This window comes from Pristiophorus japonicus, chromosome 2 (assembly GCF_044704955.1).
Source record: "Pristiophorus japonicus isolate sPriJap1 chromosome 2, sPriJap1.hap1, whole genome shotgun sequence".
In the NCBI taxonomy this organism is placed as follows: domain Eukaryota; kingdom Metazoa; phylum Chordata; class Chondrichthyes; family Pristiophoridae; genus Pristiophorus; species Pristiophorus japonicus.
Genome location: NC_091978.1, coordinates 52,629,100 through 52,652,332, shown reverse-complemented (window position 1 = coordinate 52,652,332; position 23,233 = coordinate 52,629,100). Strand labels below are relative to the sequence as shown.

The 23,233-nt window shown below is 47.9% G+C and overlaps 1 pseudogene; it reads left to right on the top strand.

The window, feature by feature from the left end:
- The window catches only part of LOC139228655 (zinc finger protein 721-like), a 93,163-nt pseudogene that overhangs the window by 55,772 nt on the left and 14,158 nt on the right, over positions 1 to 23,233 (top strand).

Below are 23,233 nucleotides of genomic sequence, written 5' to 3'. Positions count from 1 at the left end.
GCTTTTGGTCATCTGCCCTAATATCTAATTTTTTAAAAAATTATTCATTCACGGGATGTGGGCATCCCAGTCAAGGCCAGCATTTATTGTCCATCCCTAAGTGCCCTCGAGAAGGTGGTGAGCCACCGTCTTGAATACAACTGAGTGACTTCAAGGCTATTTCAGAGGTCAATTAAGAATCAACCACATTGCTGAGTCAGGAGTCAAAAATAGGTCAGACCAGTAAGGATGGCAGATTTCCTTCCCTCAAGGACATTAGTGAACCAGATGCATTTTTACAACAATCTGGTAGTTTCATGGTCACCATTACTGATACTAGCTTTTTAATTCCAGATTTTATGTTTAATTGAATCTAAATTCCACGGCTGCCATAGTGGGATTTGAGCTCACGTCTCCAGATTATTAGTCCAGGCCTCTGGATTACTGGTCTAGTAACATATCATCATCATAGGCAGTCCCTCGGAATCGAGGAAGACTTGCTTCCATTCCTGAAGTGAGTTCTTTGGTGACTGAACAGCCCAATACGAGAGCCAAAGACTCTGTCACAGGTGGGACAGATAGTCATTGAGGGAATAGAAACATAGAAACATAGAAAATAGGTGCAGGAGTAGGCCATTCGGCCCTTCTAGCCTGCACCGCTATTCAATGAGTTCATGGCTGAACATTCAACTTCAGTACCCCATTCCTGCTTTCTCGCCATACCCCTTGATCCCCCTAGTAGTAAGGACCTCATCTAACTCCTTTTTGAATATATTTAGTGAATTGGCCTCAACAACTTTCTGTGGTAGAGAATTCCACAGGTTCACCACTCTCTGGGTGAAGAAGTTCCTCCGCATCTCGGTCCTAAATGGCTTACCCCTTATCCTTAGACTGTGACCTCTGGTTCTGGACTTCCCCAACATTGGGAACATTCTTCCTGCATCTAACCTGTCTAACCCCGTCAGAATTTTAAATGTTTCTATGAGGTCCCCTCTCATTCTTCTGAACTCCAGTGAATACAAGCCCAGTTGATCCAGTCTTTCTTGATAGGTCAGTCCCGCCATCCCGGGAATCAGTCTGGTGAACCTTCGCTGCACTCCCTCAATAGCAAGAATGTCCTTCCTCAGGTTAGGAGACCAAAACTGTACACAATACTCCAGGTGTGGCCTCACCAATGCCCTGTACAACTGTAGCAACACCTCCCTGCCCCTGTACTCAAATCCCCTTGCTATGAAGGCCAACATGCCATTTGCTTTCTTAACCGCCTGCTGCACCTGCATGCCAACCTTCAATGACTGATGTACCATGACACCCAGGTCTCTTTGCACCTCCCCTTTTCCTAATCTGTCACCATTCAGATAATAGTCTGTCTCTCTGTTTTTACCACCAAAGTGGATAACCTCACATTTATCCACATTATACTTCATCTGCCATGCATTTGCCCACTCACCTAACCTATCCAAGTCGCTCTGCAGCCTCACAGCATCCTCCTCGCAGCTCACACTGCCACCCAACTTAGTGTCATCCGCAAATTTGGAGATACTACATTTAATCCCCTCATCTAAATCATTAATGTACAGTGTAAACAGCTGGGGCCCCAGCACAGAACCTTGCGGTACCCCACAAGTCACTGCCTGCCATTCTGAAAAGTACCCATTTACTCCTACTCTTTGCTTCCTGTCTGACAACCAGTTCTCAATCCATGTCAGTACACTACCCCCAATCCCATGTGCTCTAACTTTGCACATCAATCTCTTGTGTGGGACCTTGTCGAACGCCTTCTGAAAGTCCAAATATACCACATCAACTGGTTCTCCCTTATCCACTCTACTGGAAACATCCTCAAAAAATTCCAGAAGATTTGTCAAGCATGATTTCCCTTTCACAAATCCATGCTGACTTGGACCTATCATGTCACCTCTTTCCAAATGCACTGCTATGACATCCTTAATAATTGATTCCATCATTTTACCCACTACCGATGTCAGGCTGACCGGTCTATAATTCCCTGTTTTCTCTCTCCCTCCTTTTTTAAAAAGTGGGGTTACATTGGCTACCCTCCACTCCATAGGAACTGATCCAGAGTCAATGGAATGTTGGAAAATGACTGTCAACGCATCCACTATTTCCAAGGCCACCTCCTTAAGTACTCTGGGATGCAGTCCATCAGGCCCTGGGGATTTATCGGCCTTCAATCCCATCAATTTCCCCAACACAATTTCCCGGCTAATAAGGATTTCCCTCAGTTCCTCCTCCTTACTAGACCCCCCGACCCCTTTTATAACCGGAAGGTTGTTCGTGTCCTCCTTCGTGAATACTGAACCAAAGTACTTGTTCAATTGGTCTGCCATTTCTTTGTTCCCCGTTATGACTTCCCCTGATTCTGACTGCAGGGGACCTACGTTTGTCTTTACTAACCTTTTTCTCTTTACATATCTATATAAACTTTTGCAATCCGTCTTAATGTTCCCTGCAAGCTTCTTCTCATACTCCATTTTCCCTGCCCTAATCAAACCCTTTGTCCTCCTCTGCTGAGTTCTAAATTTCTCCCAGTCCCCAGGTTCGCTGCTGAATGGGTGGGTGGGACTGGTTTGCCGCACGCTCTTTCCGCTGTCTGCGTTTGATTTCTGCATGCTCACAGCGTTGAGACTCGAGGTGCTCAGCGCCCTCTCGGATGCACTTTCCTCCATTTAGGATGGTCTTGGGCCAGGGACTCCCAGCTGTCAGAGGGGATGTTGCACTTTATCAGGGAGGCTTTGAGGGTGTCCTTGTAGCGTTTCTGCTGCCCACCTTTGGCTCGTTTGCCGTGAAGGAGCTCCGAGTAGAGCACTTGCTTTGGGAGTCTCGTGTCTGGCATGCGGACTATGTGGCCTGCCCAGCGGAGCTGATCGAGTGTGGTCAGTGCTTCAATGCTGGGGATGTTGGCCTGGACGAGGACGCTGATGTTGGTGCGCCTGTCCTCCCAGGGGATTTGTAGGATCTTGCGGAGACATTGTTGGTGATATTTCTCCAGCAACTTGAGGTGTCTACTGTACATGGTCCATGTCTCTGAGCCATACAGGAAGGCAGGTATTACTACAGCCCTGTAGACCATGAGCTTGATGGCAGTTTTGAGGGCTTGGTCTTCAAACACTCTTTTCCTCAGGCGGCCAAAGGCTGCACTGGCGCACTGGAGGCGATGTTGGATCTCGTCGTCGATGCCTGCCCTTGTTGATAGGAGGCTCCCAAGATATGGGAAATGGCCCACGGTGTCCAGGGCCGCGCTGTGGATCTTGATGACTGGGGGGAGTGCTGTGTGGTAACATAACCTCATCATCATAGGCAGTCCCTCGGAATCGAGGAAGACTTGTTTCCACTCTTATCTTGGGAGCCTCCTATTAACAAGAGCAGACATTGACGATGAGATCCAACACCGCCTCCAGTGCGCCAGTGCAGCCTTCAGCCGCCTAAGGAAGAGTGTTTGAAGACCAGGCCCTCAAAACCACCACCAAGCTCATGGTCTACAGCTGTAGTAATACCCATCCTCTTGTATGGCTCAGAAACATGTACCATGTACAATAGACACTTCAAGTCGCTGGAGAAATACCACCAACGATGTTGTTATGTTCAGAATAACTCCACAAGACTTGTGCTGTAAGCTCAAACTGATGTGACCTTAGTCTCTTTAATCTAACTCTAGAGTTAAGAATCAGCATGGCAGACAACCTTTTATACTTACTTGCACAAGGTGTGCAAGTGACCCTTGGGTCTCCAACAGGTGCTCCTCCTGGTGGCAAGTCTTAAACTATTATAAAGTTTACATACATAACAGATGTCTCTGCAACATCCTACAAAGCATAATCACCATGCTACCATTCCCGTTATTATGTGGCTCGATGTCAAATTTTGTTTTATAACGCTCCTGTGAAGCATCTTGGGATATTTCACTACGGTAAAGGCGCTATATAAATACATGTTGTTTCCTGAAACAAACAATAAATTCCCCAGTGGTTTAAAAAATGTTTTAGTCCCAAATATTAAATATTTTGTTCCACAGAAGCACGGGGTTCATCTGCTTTTATTCATGAATTTAAAATGTCTATATTAAAATCTGAGCCAGTGGGTTGTGAAACAAAGAGCCTTGGCCCCATTAGGGGAACAAAGGCCCACAGACTGCAGGAAATCACTGCCCTGTGGGTCACCCAATCACCAGCGCAAGTCCCGCCCCTCCGGCTCCACGATTGGTTGAATGACCCGCCGCCGGCTCACTCCACCAGCTCCGCTCTGCTCGCTCCCTATTGGTCGGAAGCTCCGTCCATCAGAAGGTGTCCCTCGAGCACGCTCCACCAAACTGAAGAAGGTCCGCTCGGGACCCGGATCAGCGGACTCTCAGGTTTGGATTTCCCTTTATTCTCTCTCTATCCACCCTCCTCCCCTCCCCTGTGCGATTCTCTACCCAATCGGAGCGGAGAAAACTCACTTTGTGCCACCGATCGCGACTCTTTGACGGACACAAACGCCTTTCCCCAGAAGGCCCCGCGCCGACTCCACGCCACAGGTTCCGAGCGCGCAGTCGCAGCTTCGAGTGTGGGGCGAGGAGGCGTTTGGTGTTCTCTGGGCATGCGCAGTTATTACCACTGGTGACCGAGAGGGGGCACTGTGCCGGAGGCGGTTTCGCGTACGCATGCGCGGACACTCGGCTGTCAAATCAACGATGAGGCAGATGCGGCAGGTGAGATCTGTAAAATCATAGACATTTACAGCACAGAAGGAGGCCATTTCGGCCCATCGTGTCCCTGCCGGCGGACAAAGAGCGAAACTGCCTAATCTCACTTTCCAGCTCTTGGTCCATAGTCGTGTAGGTTATGGCAATCCAAATATTCTTTAAATGTGGTGTGGGTTTCTGCCTCTACCATCCTTTCAGGCAGTGAGTTCCAGACCCCCACCTGGGCGATTTCCCCCCCTCAAATCGGCTCTAAAGCTTCGACAAATCACTTTAAATCTATGCCCCCTGGTTATTGACCCCTCTGCTAAGGGAAACAGGTCCTTCCTATCCACTCTATCTAGGCCCCTCATAATTTTATACACCTCAATCATGTCTCCCCTCAGCCTCCTCTGTTCCAAAGAAAACAAACCCAGCCTATCCAATCTTTCCTCATAGCTAAAATTCTCCAGTCCAGGCAACATCCTCGCAGATGATCTCTGTACCCTCTCCAGTGCAATCACATTTTTCCTGTAATGTGATGACCAGAACTGCACGCAGTACTTTTACTATGGCCTAACTAGTGTTTTATACAGTTCAAGCATAACCTCTCTGCTCTTGCATTCTATGCCTCAGCTAATAAAGGCAAGTTTTCCATATGCCTTCTTAACCTTATCTACCTGCTACCTTTAGGGATCTATGGACAAGCACTCCAAGGTTCCTCTGTTCCTCTACACTTCTCAGTGTCGTACCATTTATTGTGCATTCCCTTGTCTTGTTAGCCCTCCCCAAATGCATTCCCTCACACTTCTCCAGATTGAATTCCACTTGCCACTGTTCTGCCCACGTGACCAGTCGATTGATATCTTCCTGTAGTCTACAGCTTTCTTCTTCATTAACAACCACATGGCCAATTTTTATATCATCTGCAAACTTCTTAGTCATACTCCCTACATTCAAGTCCAAATCATTGATATATTCCACAAAAAGCAAGGGACCCAGTATTGAGCCTTGCAGAACCCCACTGGACTTGCCACTTTGCCTTGGATCCTATGGGCTTTTACTTTTGTGACCAGTCTGCCATGTGGGACCTTATCAAAAGCCTTGCTAAAGTCCATGTACACTACGTCAAACACACTACGCTCATCAACTCTCCTTGTTACCTCTATGGTAGAGCTATCCAGTTAATTACACTCCCCTGATCTTTCTCCGTAGCTCTGCAAATATTTTCCGATCAGAATTTATCCAATTCATTTGAAAGTTACTATTGAAGCTGCTTCCGCCACCCTTTCAGGCAGTGCATTCCAGATTGCAATAACTCGCTGCTTAAAATATGTTTCCCTCATGTCGCCTCTGCTTCTTTTGCCAATCACTTTAAATCTGACCCCTCAGGTTACGAACACTTCTGCCACTGGAAAGAGTTTCTCATTATTTAGTCTATTAAAATCTTTCATGATTTTGAACACACTATCAAACCTTTTCTGCTTCAAGGAGAATAACTGCAGCTTCTCCAATATCTCCACACAACTGAAATCCCTCATTCATGGTACCATTCTAGTAAATCTTTTCTGCACCATCTCTCAGGTGTAGACATCCTTCCAAAAAGGTGTGGTGCCCATAATTGAATACAATGTGCCAGCTGAGACCTAACCGGTGATTTATAAAGGTTTAGCATAACTAAACATTAAATGCTGATATTTCTGTGATGGGGTTTAGAAGGGCAAGGTTTATACAGTCAGTTGGATGTGAGCTGAAACATGTGCATTTGGAGCAGAGAGCACCAGAGACATGCTGTGTAACCGGGCACAAACACTCCTGCACAGCCCAGACATCACTTGTTTCCCAGTTGGCACAAAAGGAATACATTAATTGCAACAATTCATTTGATTTGACTTTAAATAGTTTTGTTTATAAATTTAACCATGGTTCTCTAAACTGCAATAGCGTCCTTGTAGAATTATTCAGTTGCGTTAAGTAAATAGCAGCATCATCTTTTAATTTTATTTGACTGATCACATCACGATATAGTTAAAAGAAAGAACGAAAAAAAGACTTGGATTTATATAGCGCCTTTCGCGACCACCGGACATCTCAAAGCACTTTACAGCCAATGGAGTACTTTTGGAGTGCAGTCCGTGTTGTAATGTAGGAAACGCGGTTGTCAGTTTGTGCACAAGCAAGCTCCTACAAACAGCAATGTGATAATGACCATATAAATGTTTCCAGTCCTTTCAGTTTCCAGCTGTTGCAATGTTTTCAGCTGTTGACATTTTTCCAGTTTGTTTCCAGGTGTTGCAATGTATCCAGCTGTTGCCATGTTTCCAGATGTTAGTTCCCAGCTGTTGCAATGTTTCTAGTTGTTTCAGTTTACAGGTGTTGCAATGTTTCTGGATGTTGGGGAAGTCCAGAACCAGGGGACACAGTCTAAGGATAAGGGGTAAGCCATTTAGGACTGAGATGAGGAGAAACTTCTTTACTCACAGAAAGTTGTTAACCTCTGGAAATCTCTACCGCAGGCTCGAAGGGCCGAATGGCCTACCCCTGCACCCATTTTCTGTTTCTATGTTACAGTTTCCAGGTGTTGCAATGTTTCCAGCTGTTAGTTTTCATCTGTTCCAATGGGGCCAAGTTTCGGCCTGAGTTGCTCCTGTTTTTTTGAGCAACTGGTTTAGAATGGAGTATCTTAGAAATTGCAATTCTCGGCATTTAGTTTGCTCCAGTTCTAGTCAGTTAGAACAGTTTCAGTTTGGAACAGATTTTTTTTTTTCAAAAGGGGGCGTGTCCGGCCACTTACGCCCGTTTTGAAAGTTTAGGCAGTGAAAACTTACTCCAAACTAACTTAGAATGGAGTAAGTGTAGATTTTTGTACGCTCAGAAAAACTTTGCCTACACTTAGAAAATCAGGCGTAGGTTACAAATCAGGCGTGGGGTGGGTGGGGGGGTGGTTTAAAGGGAAGTTTACAAACATTAAACACTTCAGTTTTACAAATAAAGGGGGAGGGGAGAGGGAGGGAGGGAGAGCGAGGGGGGGAGGGAGAGCGAGGGAGGGAGGGAGGGAGAGCGAGGGAGGGAGGAGGCTGAACGGGCCCGGCCAACGTGAAGAAGCCGGGCCCAAGACTTCGGGTGGGGCCTGCCCCCAGCAAGATGCCGGGCGGGCGGGCCCCACCGAAGGAAGAGGAAGCGGACCGGAGTTAAAGACAGGTGACCGGGGGAAGCTGGGTGGGGGGGGGGGGGAAGCTGGGTGGGGGGGGGGAAACAGAGCGGGAGCTGGGGGGGTGGAGGGGGAGGGGCAGAGCGGGAGCTGGGGGTTGGAGGGGGAGGGGCGGAGCGGGAGCTGGGATGGGGGGGGATGCGGAGCGGGAGCTGGGGGGGGTGGGAGCGGGCAGCGGAGCGGGAGCTTGGGGGGGGGGGAGAGGCGGGCAGCAGAGTGGGAGCTGGGGGGGATTGAGAGAGCCAGCTGAACAGGGGAGGAAGCTGGAGCCAGAGCGGGAGCTGGGGGGGGGGTGGGGGATTGAGAGAGCTAGCTGAATAGGGGAGGAAGCTGGAGCCAGAGCAGGAGCTGGACGAGGGAGGTGCAGCCTGATCTTCGTCGCCCCTGTGATCCCATTCGGCCAAGGCTAGGGGCGGCGAGCTTCGGGCACCTCCCACACAGTTTTGGGCGCCTGGAGCTACTACACATGCGCGCCCACTGTAACGCGCATGTGCAGAGGTCCCGGCACTGATTTCAGCGCAGGGACCTGGCTTCGCCCCCCCTGGACTTCCAGAAGGCATTTGACAAGGTGCCACATAAAAGATTACTGCACAAGATAAAAGTTCACGGGGTTGGGGGTAATATATTAGCATGAATAGAGGATTGGCTAACGAACAGAAAACAAAGAGTCGGGATAAATGGTTCATTCTCAGGTTGGCAATCAGTAACTAGTGGGGTGCCGCAGGGATCAGTGCTGGGACCCCAACTATTTACAATCTATATTAATGACTTGGAAGAAGGGACTGAGTGTAACGTAGCCAAGTTTGCTGACGATACAAAGACGGGAGGAAAAGCAATGTGAGGAGGACACACAAAATCTGCAAAAGGACATAGACAGGCTAAGTGAGTGGGCACACATTTGGCAGATGGAGTATAATGTTGGAAAGTGTGAGGTCATGCACTTTGGCAGAAAAAAATCAAAGAGCAAGTTATTATTTAAATGGAGAAAGATTGCAACGTGTTGCAGAACAGCAGGACCTGGGGGTACTTGTGCATGATACACAAAAGGATAGTGTGCAGGTACAGCAAGTGATCAGGAAGGCCAATGGAATCTTGGCCTTTATTGCAAAGGGGATGGAGTATAAAAGCAGGGAAATCTTGCTACAGTTATACAGGGTATTGGTGAGGCCACAGCTGGAATACTGCGTGCAGTTTTGGTTTCCATATTTATGAAAGGATATACTTGCTTTGGAGGCAGTTCAGCGAAGGTTCACTAGGTTGATTCCAGAGATGAGTGGCTTGACTTATGAGGAAAGGTTGAGTAGGTTGGGCCTCTACTCATTGAGAGGCGATCTTATAGAAACGTATAAGGTTATGAGGGGGCTTGACAAGGTGGATGCAGAGAGAATGGGCCCAAGTTTCCGCCCCTGTAAAAACGGCGCACCTCCATTAGTTGCGCCGACTTTCTAGAATAAAAAAGGCGGCGAAAACTTACCTTCTAATTCTCCGAGCTCCTCAGGACGTCTTCGGCCTCAGCGTAGCACAGCACAAGGTGTGGGCAGCGGAGCCAGATCTCGGCGCTGAAAACAGTGCCGGGACCTCTGCACATGCGCTACAATGTGCGCGCATGTGCATTAGCTCCTCACAGCCCGACGCTCTGCAGGCTGTGTGGGAGGGGCCCTAATGAGCACTGAATATCTTTACTAAAAGCTGACGCCGAATATTCTTGTCCCCTCATGTCGAGGTTTCAGTAGGAGTGTTACCTGAAGAGGCTGCCAAGATTCATAAAAAAAATGTTCACACATCTGGTGAAGGCTCACTTGGAATGATGCAGGTTTGAAAATGTGTAGGTCCAACTGTTTTTAAGACTTTGCAGAAAGAGTCAGATCTTTAACTTAAACAATCGTTGAGGTGATTTTGCATTCATCAGTATCAAGTCCAAGTTACTTCGCTTCACCCCCCCCACCTTCCTTCGTTCAGCCTCTGTTCACACCACCCCGCCCCCACGCGCGTTCGGCCTCCCCACCCCCCGCGTTCAGCCCCTCCCCCCTCCCGTTTAGCCCCTCCCTCCCATTCAGCCCCTCACCCCCTCTTCCCCCTCCTCAACTCCTGTCCCCCCACCCCTCACTGTCAGAAACAGACTGATTCCCGGGATGGCGGGACTGACCTATCAAGAAAGATTGGATCAATTGGGCTTGTATTCACTGGAGTTCAGAAGAATGAGAGGGGACCTCATAGAAACGTTTAAAATTCTGACGGGTTTAGACAGGTTAGATGCAGAAAGAATGTTCCCAATGTTGGGGAAGTCCAGAACCAGGGGTCACAGTCTGAGGATAAGGGGTAAGCCATTTAGGACCGAGATGAGGAGAAACTTCTTCACCCAGAGAGTGGTGAACCTGTGGAATTCTCTACCACAGAAAGTAGTTGAGGCCAATTCACTAAATATATTCAAAAGGGAGTTAGATGAAGTCCTTACTACTCGGGGGATCAAGGGTTATGGCGAGAAAGCAGGAAGGGGGTACTGAAGTTTCATGTTCAGCCATGAACTCATTGAATGGCGGTGCAGGCTAGAAGGGCTGAATGGCCTGCTCCTGCACCTATTTTCTATGTTTCTATGTTTCTATGAAAGACAGACAGACAGACAGACAGAAAGAGAGAGACAGACAGACCGACAGAAAGAGAGAGAGAGAGACACAGACAGACAGAAAGAGAGAGACTGACAGAGAGAGAGTGGCTGACAGAAACATCCTCCCTTCATATAAAGGTAGGACTTCTATTTTTTATTTGTTATTGATTGGTTTCTTATTACCTTGGTCTTGGTGCTTTAGTGCAGGGTTCCTTCTATTTTTTATTAATTAATTGCTTATTACTTTTTGTGCTTCATTTAGTGCTTGGTGCTTTAAATGTACTGCTTTGTTTAGTGCTTAGTGCTTTAAATGCTTCCCACCCCCCGTCTCTGGCCGTGTCTGCACTGAGCTTAACTCTAGGTAAGGTTTTTCAGAACTTACAAAAGTGGACACTTACTCCATTCTAAGTTAGTTTGGTGTAAGTTTTTGTTGCCTAAACTTGCAGAACAGGCCTAAGTGGCTGGACACACCCCGTTTTGGAAAAAAAAACTGAACTAAAACGAAACTAAACTAACTCACTGGAACTGGAGCAAACTAAATGCCGAGAACTGCAATTTCTAAGATACTCCAAACTAAACTAGTTGCTCCAAAAAAATTGGAGCAACTCCACCTGAAACTTGGGCCCTATGTTTCCACTGATAGGGAAGACTAGAACTAGGGGGCATAATCTTAGAATAAGGGGCCACCCATTTAAAACTGAGATGAGGAGAAATTTCTTCTCTCAGAGGGTTGTGGATCTGTGGAATTCGCTACCTCAGAGAGCTGTGGAAGCTGAGACATGGAATAAATTTAAGACAGAAATAGACAGTTTCTTAAACGATAAGGGAATAAGGGGTTATGGAGAGCGGGCAGGGAAGTGAACCTGAGTCCATGATCGGATCAGCCATGATCGTATTAAATGGCGGGGCAGGCTCGAGGGGCTGTATGGCCTGCTCCTGCTCCTTTTTCTTAAGTTCTTATGTTCTTAATAAATTGGCAATAAGTTTTCTGGGCTCAATTTTCCCCAAGCCTGTTTTCTGGCGTATTGCCAGAGTTACGCCTGTTTTTCTAGGCCAGAAATACGCCGGAAATAATTTGCCAAAGTTTCCCCGATGTATTATTCGAATTTGACCACCCTGCTGAAACACCAGCAAGTTCACACTGGGGAGAGGCCATTCACCTGCACTATGTGCGGGGAGGTAGGTATTCACCCACTTAAACAACCTAACTTCACACCAACTTGTTCACACTAATGATAGACCGTTTAAATGTTCTGACTGTCAGAAGAGCTTTAAACGCACAAAAGGATCTGCTGACACACCAGCGGATTCACACTGGGAAGAGGCCGTTCACCTGCTCCGTGTGTGGAAAGGGATTGCTTTTGTCATCCCACCTGCTGACACACCAGCAGGTTCACTTACACTGGGGTGAGGCCGTTCACTTACACTGGGGTGAGGCCGTTCACTTACACTGGGGTGAGGCCGTTCACTTACACTGGGGTGAGGCCGTTCACTTGCACTGAGTGTGGGAAGGCATTCACCTGTTTATCCCATCTTCTGAGACACCATCAAATTCACATATGACTGCATTGGTTGGATTCTGCCACTAATCACATCCAGGACTGAACCATGTGAATTGTGATAGTTGGGGTTTATTTCTGCTGATGTTAATAACCACTATAACTGGGCTGGAGTTTAATATTTTGATATCTTTTGAATAAACCAGCTTTCTTTCAAACATTCTGTCGAGTATATGATGTCTCCAAGATAAGAGGACATTTCCTGATGTCCTATTACAGACTGTTCCATTTTTGGGCCTTTTCCCCTTTCTTACTCTGATTATTTCAGTTCTCACACCTTCGATTACTCTCATGGATATGTTCCAGCTTGTGTGACGAAGTGCTTCCTGTCATCACCACTGAATGGCCTTGGGATAATTTTAAGATTATGACTTGTTGTTTTGGACTCCCTCACCATCGGAAATAGTTTCTTTATCTACCCTATCAATATTAATCATCTTAAACACCTCAATTAGATCATGCTTTAATCTTCTACATTCAACGGAATACAAGCCTAGTCTCTGCAATCTGTCCTCATAGTTTACAAAAGTCATCACTGTAAGTACAGGATAGAAATTCTGAACACATAGTTCGAGTTTCTTTGAAACATTCTTTCGTCTCTTGCCCCTGAGCTGTAAATCCCCAGGGAAACAAAATACTGACATGTTAAACTGTTTTGTTGACAAAAGAAATCTTGAGTTCGTTTTTAAAAGATAAATTGTTTAACGGGCTCACACTAACTCACCTGACAGGCCGACTCAGGATCCACCCCTCAAGCACTGCGATTGGTTGCAGAACACGCTGCTCCTTGGGCCCTCCGGCCTCTGAGCTCTCTTCCTGTTGGTTCCCAGGGAAATCAATCACCACTCACCAACATTACGCTGCCAGATGAGGTTCAGGGGCTCAGAGGAAGAAAATAAAAGAGGCTTTGAAACTGAGATAGGAAATGCAATTGGAGAAACACGATTCAATATGTAAACTAAACTATCTAAAATCAAATCAAATGAATTGTTACATTTAATATGTTCATTTCATGCCAAGTGGGGAACAAGTGATGTCCAGACTGTGCAGGAGCGTATGTGCCCAGTTACACAGCGTGTCCCTAGGCTCTCCGCTCCAAATGCGCATGTTTTGGCTCACATCCAACTGACTGGATCAACCTCACCCTTCTAAACCCCATCATAAGAATATCAGCAATTGCCGTTTAGTTATGCTAAACCTTTATAAGACACTGGTTAGGCCTAAGATGTAGTATTGAGTTCAATCCTGGGCACTGCACTTTAGGAAGGATGTCAAGGCCTTAGAGAGGGTGCAGCAGAGATTTATCTGAAAGGTACTGGGGATGGATGAGCAAGTTCAGTTATCTGGAGATGCTGGTATTCTCCTTAGAGCAGAGAAGGTTAAGAGGAGATATGACAGAGGTGTTCAAAATCATGATTCTGATTGAATAAATAAAGAGAAACTGTTTCCATTGGCAGATAGGTCTGTAACCAGTGAACACAGATTTGAGGTGATTGGCATAAGAACCAGCGACGACACGAGGAAACATTTTTACAGAACGAGTTGTTATGATCTGGAATGCACTGCCTGAAAGGGTGGTGGAAGCAGATTCAACAGTAACTTTAAAAGGGAAATTGGATAAATATTTGAAGGGAAAAATACAGGGCTATGGGGAAAGAGCAGGGGAGGAATTGGATAGCTCTAAAAAGCCAGCACAGATACTAAGGGCCAAGTCATTTGCAGTTTCATTTTATGACAGCATGAAAATGGCATATGGTAGAGTTCCCCGCGTGGGGGAATATGCCCCATCTCCATCACAGGAAGGGCTGGTCCCCGAAGACCGCCTCCCTGCGCGGAACATTTGCGGTGCAGCTTCTGGAGACTGAGCAGGGCGAGCACGGCCTCAGCACACTGAGTGTGGGTCTCAGGCCACGAGTCAGAGCTGGCGGACGTGCGGCCAGGGCCCCGGCACCAGGAATCCCAGGGGGCAGCGCCTCCCCCCACGCAGGCCCAGCAATTCTAGGCTGCTCTGTATCAGGGTGGGCGCTGGATGCGGAATCGCTCCCTGGCCTCCTGTGTGGGTCTGTTTGTTGCATCGGTTTGAGCTGCAGTGGGGATGGAGGAGAAGCTGCTGGGTTTAACCCCCAGTATTTCTGAGCCCAGTAGGACCACCAATTTCCCATGTGGGACTGTCCAGGGAGGTGGATTCTGGTGAAGATTAGATTGTTAATCAGATGCTGTAAAAAAGTATTGTTTTAGGAACGTATTTCTGTAGAGGCTTTTAATCCATTTTACATATACAAATGTTTTATTTGTTCTGGGATGTGGGCATTGTTGGCAAGGCCAGCATTTATTGCCCGTCTCCAATTGCCCTTGCGAAAGTGGTGGTGAGCTGCCGACTTGAACCACTGCAGTCTATGTGATGAAGGAACTCCCACAGCGCTGTTAGCTAAGGAATACTAGGATTTTCACCCTGTGACATAGAAACATAGAAAATAGGTGCAGGAGTAGGCCATTCGGCTCTTCGAGCCTGCACCACCATTCAATATGATCATGGCTGATCATGCCACATCAGTACCCCATTCCTGCTTTCCATACCCCTTGATCCCTTTAGCCGTAAGGGCCACATCTAACTCCCTTTTGAATATATCTAACGAACTGGCCTCAACAACTTTCTGTGGTAGAGAATTCCACAGGTTCACAATTCTTTGAGTGAAGAAGTTTCTCCTCATCTCGGTCCAAAATGGCTTACCCCTTATCCTTAGACTGTGACCCCTTGTTCTGGACTTCCCCAACATCGGGAACATTCTTCCTGCATCTAACCTGTCCAATCCCGTCAGACCTGTCATCCCGGGAATCAGTCTGGTGAACCTTCGCTGCACTCCCTCAATAGCAAGATTGTCCTTCCTCAGATAAGGAAACCAAACCTGTACACAATATTCAAGGTGTGGCCTCACCAAGGCCCTGTACAACTGTAGTAAGACCTCCCTGCTCTTATACGCTATGAAGGCCAACATGCCATTTGCTTTCTTCACCGCCTGCTGTACCAGTATGCCAACTTTCAATGACTGATGTACCATGACACCCAGGTTTCATTGCACCTCCCCTTTTACTAATCTGTCACCATTCAGATAATAATCTGCCTTCCTGTTTTTACCACAAAAGTGGATAACCTCACATTTATCTACATTATACCGCATCTGCCATGTATTTGCCCACTCATCTAACCTGTCCAAGTCACCCTGCAGCTTCTTAGCATCCTCCTCACAGCTCACACTGCCACCCTGCTTAGTGTCATCTGCAAACTTGGAGATGTTACATTCAATTCCTTCGTCTAAATCATTAATGTATATTGTAAATAACTGGGATCCCAGCACTGAACCTTGCAGTACCCCACTGGTCACTGCCTGCCATTCTGAAAAGGACCCGTTTATTCCTACTCTTTGCTTCCTGTCTGCCAACCAGTTCTCTATCCACGTCAGTACATTACTTTCAACACCATGTGCTTTAATTTTGCACACTAATCTCTTGTGTGGGACCTTGTCAAAAACCTTTTGAAAGTCTAACTACACCACATCCACTGATTCTCCCTTGTCCACTCTACTAGTTACATCCTCAAAAAATTCTAGAAGATTTGTCAAGCATGATTTCCCTTTCATAAATCCATGCTGACTTGGACTGATCGTGTCACTGCTTTCCAAATTCACTGCTATTACATCTTTAATAATTGATTCCAACATTTTCCCCACCACCGATGTCAGGCTGACCGGTCTATAATTTGCTGTTTTCTCTCCCTCGTTTTTTAAAAAATGGGGTTACATTAGCTACCCTCTAGTCCATAGGAACTGATCCAGAGTCTATAGAATGTTGGAAAATGACCACCAATGTATCCACTATTTCTCAGGCCACTTACTTAAGTACTCTGGGATACAGACTGTCAGGCCCTGGGGATTTATCGGCCTTCAATTCCATCAATTTTCCTAACACAATTTGCTGACTAATAAGGATTTCCTTTAGTTCCTCCTCCTTGCTAGACCCTCGGTCCCCTAGTATTTCCGGAAGGTTATTTGTGTCTTCCTTAGTGAAGACAGAATCAAAGTATTTGTTCAATTGGTCTGCCATTTCTTTGTTCCCCATTATAAAGTCGCCTGATTCTGACTGTAAGGGACCCACATTTGTCTTCACTAATCTTTTTCTCTTCACGTATCTGTAGAAGCTTTTGCAGTCAGTTTTTATGTTCCCTGCAAGCTTACTCTCATATTCTATTTTCCCCGTCCTAATTAAACCCTTTGTCCTCCTCTGCTGAATTCTAAATTTCTCCCATTCCTCAGGTTTGCTGCTTTTTTTGGCCACTTTACATGCCTCTTCCTTGGACTTAACACCATCCCTAATTTCCCTTGTAAGCCACGGTTGAGCCACCTTCCCCGTTTTATTTTTACACCAGACAGGGAGTAATTATTGAAGTTCATCCATGTGCTCTTTAAATGTCTGCCATTGCCTATCCACCGTCAACCCTTTAAGTATTATTCTCCAGTCTATCCTAGCCAATTCACGTCTCATACCGTCGATGTTGCCTTTCTTTAGGTTCAGAACCCTAGTCTCTGAATTAACTGTGTCACTCTCCATTTTAATGAAGAATTCTACCATATTATGGTCACTCTTCCCCAAGGAGCCTCGCACAACAAGATTGCTAATTAATCCTCTCTCATTACACAACACCCAGTCTAGGATGGCCAGCTGTCTAGTTGGTTCTTCGACATATTGGTCTAGAAAACCATCCCTTATACACTCCAGGAAATCCTCCTCCACCGTATTGCTACCAGTTTGGTTAGCCCAATCTATGGCCCAAGTTTCCACACGCGCCTAGAACGGCGCAGTCCCGACCTGGACGCCCGTTTTTCGCGCCACAAAGTGCGCCTAAAAAAATCTTCGGTATTCTCAACCTATTTGCAGGTCCTCTGGCTCTCGGCGCAGCCAGCACGAACTGTGGGGGGGCGGAGCCAGGTCCCTGCGCTGAAAACAGTGCCGGGACCTCTGCACATGCGCGCTACAGTGGGCACACAAGTGCAGTAGCTCCAGGCGCTGAACTGTGTGGGAGGGGCCCAGAGCACGCAGCCCCTAGCCCTGGCTGAATGGCCTCACTGGGGCTGCGTGAATAAGGCTCCTCCCACGGCCAGCTCCTGCTTCCCCCCCCGACCAGACCTGACACTCGCTCCCCGCCACCCCCCCCTGCCTCCGGACCAGACCCGACACCCGCTCCCCCCCTCCTGCCTCCGGACCAGACCCGACACCGGCGCTGCGTCCCTCACCCCGACTGACCCGACCCGCGCTCCTGTTCCCGCTCCCCAACTCGACCCGCGCTCCTGTTCCCGCTCCCCGACTCGACCCATGCTCCTGTTCCCGCTCCCCGCCTCCCCGACTGGACCCGACCCGACCCGACCCGACCCTACCCGCGCTCCTGGTCCCGCTCCCCGACTCGACCGGACCCGACCCGTGCTCCTGGTCCCGCTCCCCGCCTCCCCGACTCAACCCGACCAGCGCTCCTGTTCTCGCTCCCCGCCCCCCCGACTGAACCCAACCCGACCCCCGACCCGACCCCCCCGCTCCCCCGACTGGACCCGACTCCCGCTCCCGGACTGGATCCGACCTGACCTCCCTCCCTCCCTCTCTCTCTCTCTCCCCCCCCCTCTCTCTCCCCCCCCCCTCTCTCTCTTCCCCCCCCCCCTCTCTCTCTCCCCCCCTCTCTCTCTCCCCCCTCTCTCTCTCCCCCCCCCTCTCTCTTCCCCCCCCTCTCTCTCCCCCCCCCCTCTCCCCCCCCTCTCTCTCCCCCCCCTCTCTCTTCCCCCCCCCTCTCTCTTCCCCCCCCCTCTCTTCCCCCCCCCTCTCTCTTCCCCCCGCCTCTCTTCCCCCCCCCCCCTCTCTTCCCCCCCCTCTCTTCTCCCCCCCCGACCCGACCCGACCCAACGCCACCTACCTGTAAATCTGGTGCTGGGGACGGGCTCTGCCTGAAGTCTCGGGCCGGCCTGTTCAGCCTTCGGTCCCGAAAGGCCTGCCTGAAGCACTTTCACACAGGTAGGAAGATGGTTTATTTATTCTTTTCTTTGCTTATAAATGTTTATTCAGGTTGGATTTATTTGTATAATATTTGTATAAGTATAAATAAGGATTTATTATAGAATTTAATGACTTCCCTTCCCCCCCCACACCTCGTTCTGGACGCCTAATTTGTAACCTGCGCCTGATTTTTTAATGTGTCGAACAGGTTTTTTCAGTTCTACAAAAATCTTCACTTGCTCCATTCTACTTTAGTTTGGAGTACGTTTTCACTGTGGAAACTTTCAAATCAGGCGTCAGTGGCCGGACACGCCCCCTTTTGAAGAAAAAATTCTGTTCCAAAGTAGAACTGTTCTACCTGACTAGAACTGCAGAAAAAAAAATGTGGAGAATTGCGATTTCTAAGATAGTCTGTTCTCCACCAGTTGCTCCTAAAAATCAGGCGCAAATCATGTGGAAACTTGGGCCCATTATGTAGATTAAAGTCACCCATGATACCTTTATTGCACGCATCCCTAATTTCCTGTTTGATGCCATCCCCAACCTCATTATGACTGTTTGGTGGTCTGTACACAATTCCCACGAGTGTTTTCTGCCCTTTGGTGTTCCGCAGAGATTCCACCTCATCCACGCCAATGTCCTTCCTTACTATTGCGTTAATCTCCACTTTAACCAGCAACGCTACTCCACCTCTTCCTTTCAGTCTATCTTTCCTGAATATTGAATACCCTTGGATGTTGAGTTCCCAGCCTTGGTCACCCTGGAGCCATGTCTCCGTAATCCCAATTACATTATATCCGTTAACAGCTATCTGCACAGTTAGTTAATCCATCTTACTACGAATGCTCTGGGCCTTTATAGGCCGCTGTTGCTGCTCCTCCAGCCGCTGCTCCCCGACTGCCTCTGGGCCTTTATAGGCCGCTGCTGTTCCTCCGGCCGCTGCTCCTGACTGCCTCTGGGCCTTTATAGGCCGCCACTGCTCCCCGACTGCCGCCGACCCCGGACTGCCGCTGGGCCTTTATAGGCCGCCACTGCTCCCCGACTGCCGCCGACCCCGGACTGCCGCTGGGCCTTTATAGGCCGCTGTTGCTGCTCCTCCAGCTGCTGCTCCCTGACTGCCGCTGACCCTGGACTGCCGCTGGGCCTGAAGGAAAGACAATATATTTCCAAGTCCAATGGTTTGTGACTTGGAAGGGAACTTGGAGGTGATGGTTTTCCTATTCACCTGCTGCCCTGGTCCATTGAGTTGGTGGAGGTCGCTGGTTTGGGAGATTCTGGCTCACGAAGTCCCCTCCTTCGCCCGCCCTCCCCCCCCCCCCAAACCTCTCTCTTTCCTCCCATAGAGGGTAGAATTTTATGTCGACCCAGACAGGGTGGCAGATTGCCTTCCCTGAAGGACATTAGTGAACCAGTTGGGTTTTTCGACAATCTGGAAGCTTTCATGAGAGTGCCGGCTGCACAAATTACCAAATTTATTAAGTTCAATTTTACAACCTGCCTTTGTTTTTTTGTGGGTTCTCTCTCTCTCACTCCCTTTTTCCTGTTTTAATTTCATTTGACAGGGTATTAGAAGAGGAGGATTAGCAGACGGGGAGCTCAAACTAAACATCACATTAAGATCGGACAGAGTCACTTGATTCTTCGGACGTGAATATCATCGGCCTTTGAACATGGATGCAAATAGCAGCGTTCAATTACCTGTTTGGCTGAAAATTCATATGCAAATTCAGGCCAGTGAGAGGCTGTTCAACTGTTCCATGTATGGGAAGATATTTACTCAGTCGTCTGCCCTGCTGAAGCACTAGTCAGTTCACACCGACGAGAGAGATTAAATGCTCCGATTGCGAGAAGATCTTTAAACACCCTGAGGCTCTGATGGAGCACCAGCAAATTCACACCGATTACACACCGTTCAGCTGCTCTCACTGCGAGAAGAGGTTCAGGAGATCATCCCACCTGCTGACACACCAGCGAGTTCACACTGGGGAGAGACCGTTCGCCTGCTCTGTGTGTGGGAAGGGATTCATTCAGTTATCCAACCTGCTAACGCACCAGCGAGTTCATACTGGGGAGAGGCCGTTCACCTGCTCTGTGTGTGGGAAGGGATTCACTCAGTCATCCAACCTGCTGACACACCAGCGAGTTCACACTGATACGAGACCTTTTACATGTTCTGACTGTGAGAAGAGATTTAAAAGCAAAAAAGATCTGCTTCGACACCAGCAAGTTCACACTGGGGAGAGGCCGTTCACCTGCTCAGAGTGTGGGAAGGGATTTACTAGTTCATCCAATCTGCTAAAGCATGGGCGAGTTCACACTGACGAGAGACCTTTTAAATGCCCGGACTGTGAGAAGTGCTATAAAAGTTCCAAGGAGCTGATGTGCCATCAATATGTTCACACTGGGGAGAGACCCTTCAGGTGCTCTCACTGCGAGACTGGGTTCAGGCGATCATCTGAACTCACTGTACACCAGCGTACTCACACTGGGGAGAGGCCGTTCACCTGCTCCGTGTGTGGGAACAGATTCACTCGTTCATCCCACCTCACTGCACATCAACTTGTTCATTCTGATAAGCGACCTTTTAAATGTTCTGACTGTGAGAAAAGCTTTAAAAGTAGAAATGATCTGTTAACACACCAGCATAATCACACTGTGGAGAGGCCATTCACCTGCTCTGAATGTGGGAAGGGATTCTCTCGTTCATCCCAATTGCTGATACACCAGCGAGTTCACACTGGGGAGAGGCCATTCACCTGCTCTGAGTGTGGGAAAGGATTTGCTCAGTTATCCTACTTGCTGACACACCAACGAGTTCACAGTGGAGAGAGGCCGTTCACCTGCCCAGTGTGTGACAAAGGATTCACTCAGTCATCCCACCTACTGAGACACCAGCGAGTTCACACTGATAAGAGACCTTTTAAATGTTCTGACTGTGAGAAAACATTTAAAAGCAAAAACGATCTACTGAGACACCAGCGAGTTCACACTGGGGAGAGACCGTTCACCTGCTCAGAGTGTGAGAAGGGATTCACTCAGTCATCCGACCTTCTGAGACACCAGCGAGTTCACACTGGGGAGAGAACATTCATCTGCTTCAAGTGTGGGAAGGGATTTACTAGTTCATCTAACCTGCTGAAACACCAACGTACTCACACTGGGGAGAGACCGTTCACCTGCTCCATGTGTGGGAAGAAATACACCTGTTCATCCCACCTTCTGAGACACCAGCGAGTACATAAGTGACTGCAAATGTTGGATTCTGCTGTATCGCTTTTAATCACATCCAGGACTGAACCATATTCATTCTGACACTTGGGGTTTGTTTCTGCTGCTGTTAATAATCCCTATAACTGGGCTGGAGTTTAATATTCTGGATATATGTCAAATTAATCTGCTTTGTTTTAAACATATTGTTGTAGATTTTTGTCTTTCCCACCTGAGTATTTAGCATCACCTGGCTGGAGCTCAGAAAGGACAATCTGGGGAAGGATTGTATGGCGGGAACAGAACTTCAGCCTGGACACAGTCCTTCAGGGCCACACTGAGAGGGGCAAACGGCACTTTGGTCTTTCACATCTCTCTTCACTGACAGCAAAGTCACCGTGCGGGTTAATCTTGAGGCATGTAAGAAATGTGTCCTAGCTGCTATCTTCCATGGTTCAGAGCTCCTAGGCACGGAACAGAAGGTTCCTTGACAACTGTGTTTAGAGTCGGGAAGAACAACGGTGAATGCTGGAAACGTGTTGTCAAATCACAGATTGATATAAAACTGCGATCTGTTCCTGACTGAAAGTGAAATGACAGGTTTAAGTTTACAGTCCAAAAATGACTGGTAATTATTCTATGAAGATTTAACGTGTTTGTGTGACAGTCCTGTGACATTTTACGGCAGGTATTAACTCATTTAAAATAAACCCATTGGAAATAAATTGGTCTGCATTAAAATAGCAGATGGAGGAATTCACAGGAGCCCGTTAACTGCTGGTACAATTATACAACAAACATTTGATCGGCAGATAAAGACGGAACTGCAGCGTGTTTCCAGGAATTCTCCGTTTTATTGATGTGTGTTAGACACCTGGATAACTAAAAATACATGACCCGGAACATCCACGGGTGTGTGATCCCGACAGTTACTCTGGGATCACTCCTGCTGCGGAACTCCATCACTGACCCTGCTGAAGGTTGTAGGCTCAGGGAGTGGGGCCTCCAGGAGTGGACTGTAAGAAAGCTGGGTTTCGGTATCCTGACAAATATGTGCCAAGGAACCAGAGAAATCCTTACTAAGGAACGGTCTGGGGTTTTACCTACCAGCATGGGTCCAGGGGTGAATGATGCCTGACTCGCCGAACAGTCTTACATTGAACCCAGTTCAGATCAAGATGAATTCAGTCTATTAAACCTCAGTCTGGTTCCCCTCAAGCTGCTGAGTGAGTGAGAAATTATCAAAAAGCCAGACCACAAGTCACACCCTAAACCGTTTATTGGTTACAACGCACAACATTTGGGCACATGGATGCTTTATAGACAAATATAAATCCAATCAGAGTTATCCAGCAGTTGGGCAGCAAATCACTAATGGACAGAGTTACTAACCACTCCACCACTCGCACTGCACATGCTCAGAGCACAGTCCGCTCCTCCAGCCAGCGCACTGTAGTTATTGATGGGGCACATTCTGCTGTGCAGCAAATCCTGGGTAAACTAACCTGCATTGAACGGCCGATTGGTGAACAGGGAATTATTTTTTGTCATCCCATCAAGATTGGGGCTGGAAACTGAAACAATAAATGATACAGAAACCCGAGTACCCGGGTCCTCAGCCCTGGTGCGTAGTTACCTGGTGACACTTTCCCATTACTAACTCCTACCTCTGGCCTGCCCAGTCTGATTTAATTGCTAAAGATTTTCTAACCGTGTTTTCTACCTCGCGTTTAGGCCTGTCATTCTGAGAAAACTTACGGGACCTTATTTTCTGTGTGTCCACCTTGAAAGGCTGTTAAATAGTTCATCAGCTGGCCAAAAGGGTTTTTTAAGGGGAACGTGATGCAAAATGCGACTAGCGATGCTTCAAAACACAGACAGAGAAATCCACTTCATCAGTGCTCCTGCCACAGGACTAAGTATCCACCCCCTCCACCACTGGTGCACTGTGTCTGCAG